Raw genomic sequence first — 9,088 nt, forward strand, 5'->3', positions numbered from 1 at the left:
AAGATTTTGGAGAATGAAGCCCAATATTTTGGTTTCAGTTACAAGAAAAAGGACATAAAGTGATAGCAATTTAGAGCAGGGAGGGAATCAAATATATTTATAACCAGGTCTGTAAATGTCCTATAGAGTTTTTGCTTCTTTCTGTGATCTCTCATTTATTTGTTATTATTTATTCTCTTTTGTTTATTGTGTTGTCTTTTGTTTACTGTGTGACCGTCTGTTCATTGCTAGTGACTATGTCTTCACTGACACCTCTGCGCCATGTTCTGCCCCAGTGCATGTCTATCATAACAAACACAGTTTTCTCAACCTTCTGAAATCTGGAGCTGAATGTTTGTTGTGGGATTTGAGGGTGCTGGCGAAAGTGAGGCAATGTGTGTGTGAGAGACCACTGGCACTCATGGAATGGCAACTCTCATTTGGTGAGCTGTGTTTGTGTGGAGCCGTGACCAGAACAGGGAATCCCTCTGGACTCTGAGGTTAACACTCCCTGCGGTCCACTCACAGTCCAGCACAGTCTTTCTGAAGTGAACCGTGCTGTCTGGTTCTTTCTGAGCATCGATTTATTCATTTTTTACAAGTTTTCATATGTTTGACTCTTAGAAGTCTAACTTTACTATAGTATTAGTGTTATTATGGTGTAATTACTTGGTAATAAAGCTGCAAAACATGTAATAGCTAAGAAAAAAACATTTATAATACCCTGACGAACATGTAAATAGATGAGTCTTTGAAGAACTGTTTTCATGAGTGTGAAGGACCATTTTAAAGTTAGGAAAACCTTCCATTATTGCAAAGGTTCTATACAAATTAATGTCTTTTGTCCTATAAGCATATTCATATTCAGCATCAACAAGTTCTACTTTCAGCCTTTCAACTTTTTGTATTTGTTTCTATATCAATTAAAGTTAAATCTCAACTCAGAAACTTAAATGTTACTGAAAGTTTTGTTACTTTTAGCTTAATTCCAATAAGATATGAGTATGAAATTATCAATATATATGTCAAATGTATAGTTTTTAGCCACCATAGATATCATAGATAAAATTGAGTAATAAAAAATGAAACAGAAATACTTAGAACATCTTTTTGCAGTATGAACATTTCAACCTCTCTGTCTTTTACTTAAGCTTTTATTTAAGAGCTTGTTTATTGGTGGTATTTTCACACACTGACTGCCTTATGCAACCTTGAATTAGTGGCACGCTGATCCAGTTAAAGCATTCAGAAAAGCATGGCATGATGGTTCACACAGAGTTCACTGCTGTTACAATGTCAGTTTGTTTATTGTTTGTTATCAAAGTGCAAGACATTCCTGTTCCACATGTTTACCAAGAGTTTCATCTTCAGCCAGTCAGTTTACTGACCGTCTGCCCTCGTCTGCCCTTTCCTCTGTCTTTACGGGCAGGTTTCATAGTCACATCAACAAGATACATTGAATTCCACACTCTTGGCATATTAAAAGGATTGTTTCTCATCTTTTGACATACAATCACCCTTTCTGGCCTTGTAGCAATCTCTGCTATAAAATCTGATCCAAACTACGTCAGGCTTCATATCTGGCTCTGTAATAACTCCTTATAAGCCCTGCTTATAGCCCACTCTACATAACCCCACCCTTTACATAACTGCTCAACATGGAGTATCAAAGCACGATAGTAAATAAACATAACAGATGTTGTCATTAATTGTTTATTACTACGAATAATTATTATGAGAGGAATACAGTAAGTCAAGTAGGAATACAGTATCAAGACTGTCTTTTCTGAGGGTCTTTCATTTGCCCTCTTTTGTGGAAACTGCCATTCCTACACACACACACACACACACACACACACACACATAAAGAATTGTTAAAAAGTGTAGAAGTTGCAATGTCAGGGTTTTATTTTGTCAGAGGATGGCATGGCAGCCACTGAGAAAGTTTGAGAATCTATTTGTTTGCATTTTTGATGATTTTAATTGATCCTTTTTATTCCTTTTTTTTTTTTTTTTTTTTCAAGTTTCTCCCTAATTTTGTCATCACAAGGTCCCCACCTGCTAGTAAGGTCTCCAGAATGCTACCTGCTGGGAGACTGAAGACAAGTACATGCTTCCACTAAGATATCTGGACTGTGTGAAGACAACTCAACGTCATGGGTCTGAAAGGATGTGTGGCTGTCAAGAAGCTGTTGCTGAGAAAAGGAAATAAACAAAAATGAAGAACAATTGACACATCAAACAAAGATGTTGAACAATCACTGAATGTGCTTGCGACAGTGTTTATTTGGACAGTGAGAAACACAAAATGCAACTAACTCCTGAACTTTAGAGGTATGGAAAAATTTACCTGCAGATTTCTTTGAAAATCTGTAATAAAGGCAAAATAGATACTGAAAGATTTCCTATTACAGTTGGTTGTTGCTTCTGTGTAATTATTCTGTTAAATACATGTTTTCTTCTTTTTGATCTAATGAAAAATTTCTTGTGCTTAATGGCTGTTTTGTCTACTGTTTGCTGAGTACCTTATGTTCACGCCCCTAATACTAATAATACTAATACTAGTACTACTGCTACTACTAGTAACAATATTAATGAATCATTTTTTCAACTCAGGGTCGCGTTGGAACATCATTGTAGAACAAATAATACATTCCCGGCATTTGGCAGACACTCTTACTCAGAGGGACTCACAATTTGATAATTTTACAAATGTAGGCGAAGGCAGTGTTAGGAGTCTTGCCCAGGGACTCTTATTGGTATAGTGTAGGGTGCTTATCCAAATGGGCGATTGAAATCAATTCTACAGCATAAAAGGCAGAAGTGTTACCCATTACACTATACTAACCACCACAACATCACATATGAACAGAAGTACATGATAACAGAAAAACAGTAGCAGAACAGCTACATACTGTTCATGACAGAGTCATGAAGTTATTTCAGGGTCCATTATTTCATGCTTTAGGCCACATTGATTTTTGTCTGAAAAAAAATATGTGTTGAGGTAGACTTAACATAGAAGAGTGGAGTTTGGCATAAAACATTGATGGAGCACCTTAAGAAACCTCTGAATTATTCAGATTGATTAGACTGGAATGGAATGGTTTTAGGGCTTGTGAGGTGCAAATTAGATCAGCCAATTAGGTTCCTACACAAGGACACACATACAGACACACACAGACGCACGTTGGCTTGATAGTGAGGGTGTGAATGAGTGTCGTTTTTTTCCACAGTGCTAAGTATTCGAGCAGAGGTTTCTTAATGAAGCGTGACTACATTATCACTCCAATGCAGCTAGACTTTAATTGTTACGGAGTTGTTATCTGATCTGCTAGATGCAATGACGTTGCGCTACAATGCGTGCGTGCACGTGTATGTGTGTGTGTGTGTGTGTCTGAATGTGAACAAGTATGCTGTGTGTCTTTACATGCTTTAGGTACTCGTAGTACTTATCAACACAGCCTTCCTTCTGTTTTTGTTTTTCTTTTTTTGTCCGCTCACAACAACTGCAGCAAAACAACTGTGGGCTCATCTCCAGTTATTTGGCTCTGCTGACAGGCACATTTGAATGAAAGACAGAAACCAGTGTTCTGGCATGAAGCTCTGCCGTCACACCTTTCCCAGGCTTCTCTGTAGTCTAAATAAATAGCTGGACAGCAAAAATGTGGATGTGTGATGAAATGGAGTCTCTATTCTGTCCACACCTACAGGAATGTACAGCACACATTCTATTCCAATGCTGTATTTGGACAGTGAAAAAATTGGACAGTGATCAGTTCTCGATGTTTTGGTTCTACGCTCCAGCGTATTAGATTTGAAATTAAACAACAGCTATAATGTTCAGCTTTAGTGCACCACTGTGCTCTTGGGTGGACATACAGTGAGGGGAAACAAGTATTCAGACTCAATTGGGTGCCCATTGCTCACCTGTCTCCTGGACCAGTTTGACCACCATGTAGCTTCCTGCTGTACAACGCTGTGCAAACCTCACTTGAATGCCACTGACCCTTCTGTTGACACTGTGACTGTTCAGACTCAAACAATTTAATCATAGCTTCAGCTTCAGCTGCTTTTCCCCTTTTCTGTATTTTAATATTTTGTTAAAACCTTATTTTGAGTTCATATGGCTCTTTTGTTATTGTTTACAATCCCATGTGGACCAAAAGAGGATGGGTTCCTCTTTTGAGTCTTGGTTCCTCTCGAGGTTTCTTCCTCTTGCTCTTATGGAGTTTTTCCTTGCCATGGTCACCAGTGATGACACTCATTGAGACTTGGCCTCAGATTTTTTCTATAAAGCTGCAACATCGCCCATTGTAAGAAGTACTATATAAATAAACCTCGACTTGACTGACATTTTGCTTTTTGTTATATAATACAATATATTTCTAGTGCATATATCCACTTTAAATTTTTACATAAAATTATGACTGGAGTGGTGAGGAGCATGCTACAACTGGACTCTGAAGCAGTAGAAACATATTCTCTGGAATGATGAATGAACCTTCTCTGTCTGGAAGTCTGATGGACGAATCTGGGTTTAGTGGATGCCAGGAGAGCTTTCCGTACTGGATAGTTCTAACAGTAAAGTTTGGTGGAGGAGGGATAATGATATGGAGCTGTTTTCCAGGGTTTAGGCTGCTTAGTTCCAGTGAAGGGTGATGTTAATGCATGCAAAGACATTTCGGACAATTATATGCTTCCAACTTTGTGGCAGCAGTTTGGGAAAGACCATTTCTTGTCCCAGCATGACCATGCCCCCGTGCACAAAACAAACTCCATAAAGACCTAGTTTGATGAGTTTGGTGTGGAGCAACTCCAGCAGCCTACACTGACTCCTGACCTCAATCTCAACAAACACCTTCAGGATGAATTGGAATGTCTATTGTGAGCCAGGCCTTCTCATCCAACATCAGTGTCTGACCTCACAAATGCTCTTTTGGTCACTAAAATCTCACAGACTCCAAGATCTTGTGGAAAGCCTTCTCAGAAAAGCGGAGGACGTTATAGCAATAAAGGGGGGCAACTCTTTATTGCCTATGCCTATGGATTTGGTATGGGATTTCAAACAAGCTTATATACTGTGATGGTATAGTGTCCACATATTCTTGTGCAAAAGCTACTGCCATTATTTGGAAATATTTCATGCAACAAGTAGTAATCATGGTGGAGGCCAAAGTTTTTGCAGACAATGTTATTAAAGCACAATTGAAAGCAAAATGTTACAGAGCCCTAGCAAAGACCTTCAACATTTCTGCCAGTATCACTACTTCAACCATGTGCAATTGAAAAGTTCCTGAAACCACTAATAAGCATCCCCAGGCAAAAATACCCAGCAAGATTTCTCATAATGATGGCCTGAAATCAGCACGAACAACAGTTACACAAAAAACAATATAGAATGAACTGCACTGCACTCTCAATTTCTTTACTCCACATAAAACTCCTGTACTAAAAAAGAAGCACAGAGATGCATGTCTAACATTTCCACACTAGCTTTTAGACAAATCAAAACTCTATTAGAATGTATCTGGTCAGAACTCTTCAGGAAAGTCAGGAAAGTCATCATATCTGTCGAAAAAAGAGCTGCATGTTTGATCCCACAGTGAAGTATAGTGGTGGGAGCATCATGTCATGGGAGTGCTTCTCTGCAAATGGTTCTGGAGCATTACATGTATCACACACATCGAAGGAAACATGAATAGAGCAATGTACTGGGAGCCCTAAAATTGGCCTCACTCACCTCTCCCTTCATCACTCAGCACAGTGCTAGTCAGTGCAGGCGTCTGTTAGGTGAAGTAACAGAACTGGCGGTTGGCGCTTTCCTTCGAGCATGTTCGGCTGTCCAGCGATGTTGCGTGAGTGGCAGTTCAAAAAGATGCTGTGGTGTTAACAGGTCTCAGAGGAAGCCTGTGATAGCATTTACCCTCCACAGGTGGTCTTAACTGGTGGGTAGAATTGGATACAACTCAATTGGGAAAAAATATTAAGAAGTGCAGAAGACAGACATTTCAATAAGACAAAGCCCCCAAACATACAGTAAAAATAACTCAACTGCTCGAATCACATTTAACATTTATGGAGAATTTTTAAATTGTCAGTTGAATTTATGGAGGATTTAAAATTGAGTTCAACAGGAGGCCCTTGTAATCTTGGAGAATGCCAAGAGGAATGAGCCAAGATTGGCTTCAACCTGAAGTTTTTTAATTGGGCTGACTATAAAATGACACAAAACTCAGAAGCCTAAAGTCTTACTTGGTTCACCCTATATAGATGTAAATGTCCTCAAATTACAGCTACACATTCTGCTTTTAAACCTCATAGTCATTTTTTCATGCACTGCACATACATAGTGTAAAAAGGTCATGAGAACAAGGTTGTTGGTGCTACTTTTTTTTAACTTTATTGTGAAAGTTTGCCAGAAGTCTATTTCATTTAAAAGTGCTGCATGATTCTATCGTCATTCTACGTCATCAGGGCCAGACACAAAGCGTAAAAGGGCTTTGAGGGTGTAAAAATTTATAGGCTGTGTAATGTGAAAGGAGAGTTTCATTATTCCACTCTGTTTTACAGAGGTTAATAATCCTCCTAGTGTGAGTGTTTGTGTGTGTGTGTCATAGTGAAAGGGCTACTTGCAGACACACCCTGATCCCCCTGCAGGCACACCTGTTTCACATCAGCAGCTGTCATTGTTCAGCTCCCAGATGTAAGTGATATGCAAGATCACCCTCTTTATTCCTCCTTCTGCCAGCCTGAGGACTCATCCCACCATCTCGCACATATGAGGAGGGTGTGTGTGTGTGTGTGTGTGTGTGTGTGTTTAGGTGTGTGTGTGCATGTGTGTGTGTGTGTTTGTATGTTTAAGGACAAAAATGTCCCGACTTTGGACTCATCCCACCATCTCGCACATATGAGGAGGGTGTGTGTGTGTGTGTGTGTGTGTTTAGGTGTATGTGTGCATGTGTGTGTGTGTGTGTTTGTATGTTTAAGGACAAAAATGTCCCGACTGGAAAACCAAAAAAAAAAAAAAAACAAGGCCAGCAAACTCCCGATTATAAAGTACTTTTTACAGGTACTAATGGTATTAACAATTCATTATAAAAAGATTAAACTTAAAGGATAAACCCAGTTTGTGAAAACGATTATGTTAAAAAACAACCTCAGATGCTTCTATATTTCATGCAATAATAATATGTTTTATATGCATTATATAAAGAATACTACTATTATATATTGTCACTGTCAGAAAATAACTTACAGCTCCAAAACGGAAATTTTACAGAGGTATGAAAAGCATTCTTAACTTTTAATGGAAGTTAAAGCTACATTTACATAGATTTGGAGACCTCTCTGGTGGAAATGTGTAAGTGCATGTAATACGTGGAAGAATATTTTGTAATGTGTGTTGTGCTTCAGATCCCGTCCCCAAGCAGATGAATCTGATAATTACAAGTGCATTGAAAGAGAATTCAAATTTGGTGCAGGACGTGTCTTTAGAGGATGTAAGTTAATTATCTACTATTTTCATCATATCGTTGTCAGTGTAATGTTGGCTTTGCAGTTGAGATCTAAACATTGCATACATTAATATGTGACTTTCTAAATTATTACTTCAGGCTTTACAGGGTAACTTGCAGCAGCACACAGATGGTTACACAAAACTCACATAATGCACCTTTAATTTTATAAAATGGGCCATGTCTTTTGGCCAGTTTATCATAAGATTTAAACATCATGCAAAGGGTTCCTTCAATTTTTACTGCATTTCTTCTAATGATATCACAAACAAAAAAGACCTGAGCTCACAATAATGACAAATGACAAAAAACAAGTACATTCTTTTGTGAGGACACTTATCTACATAGTATTATATAGTATTGCAATATTATACTAGTCATTGGAAATGCCCACAAAGATAGTTTTACAAGATCCACTGTACATGTTTATATGTGTGTGTGTGTGTGTGTGTGTGTGTGTGTGTCTGTCTGTAGATGGCACATGCGTCAGTCATGCTCTTCAGGAGCCAAGTGCCTGAGGCCCTGCGCTTCAGGTTACACTCACACAGCTTTGATGAAAGCCCATCCTTTCGTTTCTGAAGGAGTGATACCCCCCCCAACACACACTCTCTCTCTCTCTCTCTCTCTCTCTCTCAGTAATAATATGAGAGGTAAATGGAGTGAGTAGCTGGACTGTAATGACTCTCATTATCAAGCCTGAGCCAGTCCGCTTCAGCTGACCTCACTAAATGACTGCTATAAAAAGTCAGCACTATAATAACAGCACGTCACACAGCATAAAGCCATGTTTCACTCGCTTCTCTAGCAAACTTCAACCAACTGGCCTTTATCTCCAACCCACTGAGTGTGACAGTAATGACGTTGACGTGACCCAGTCTAAGACAAGGAGTAAAACAAAAATGAAAGTGCTTCAACCAGCTTTAGGTGAAATGCAGTCAAGAGAAGCTTATCAGCCCTCAAAATCCCAGGCATTAATTTTGTTGATGTATTTCCATTTTTCCCCCCTTTGTAACATAAGGAATTCAATAGGGAGGGCTGCACAAAACCATGCGGTGCCATGTTCACTGCCATACTACATCTGATTCCATTCAAAAAGGATGAAAGGATGGAAATGACCTGATGAGCTGGCTCACTTGTGCTGCCACTGCAAATAATTGAAAATGTGTGGGGCTTCGCAAGACTGGAGCTTGAGCCATTGATTATAATGGATCAATGGGGCTGTTGTCTGATTTGTTGTGAATTTCAGGGAAATATTATAGCATGTGTTTATATATATATATATATATATATATATATATATATATATATATATATACAGATGGATAGATATATTGTCAACACTAATGATGATGCAATACAGTGTTAAGTCTGGAGTATTGGGATATGATTCAAGATTCAAGAGTTTTATTGTCATGTGCACAGCAGAACAGGCAGTTGCACTGTACAATGAAATTCTTACTTTGCTGTTCCTCCATTCACCAAATATAATCTTAAGAGAATAAAAAAAGAAAATATAAGAATAACTCTAAAAACAGTAGTAAAAAGTAAAAGTGAAAATGTACAGCATGTGCAAAGTTGAAATGAAATTACAC

This window comes from Pygocentrus nattereri, chromosome 27 (genome assembly GCF_015220715.1).
Source record: "Pygocentrus nattereri isolate fPygNat1 chromosome 27, fPygNat1.pri, whole genome shotgun sequence".
Taxonomy (NCBI): domain Eukaryota; kingdom Metazoa; phylum Chordata; class Actinopteri; order Characiformes; family Serrasalmidae; genus Pygocentrus; species Pygocentrus nattereri.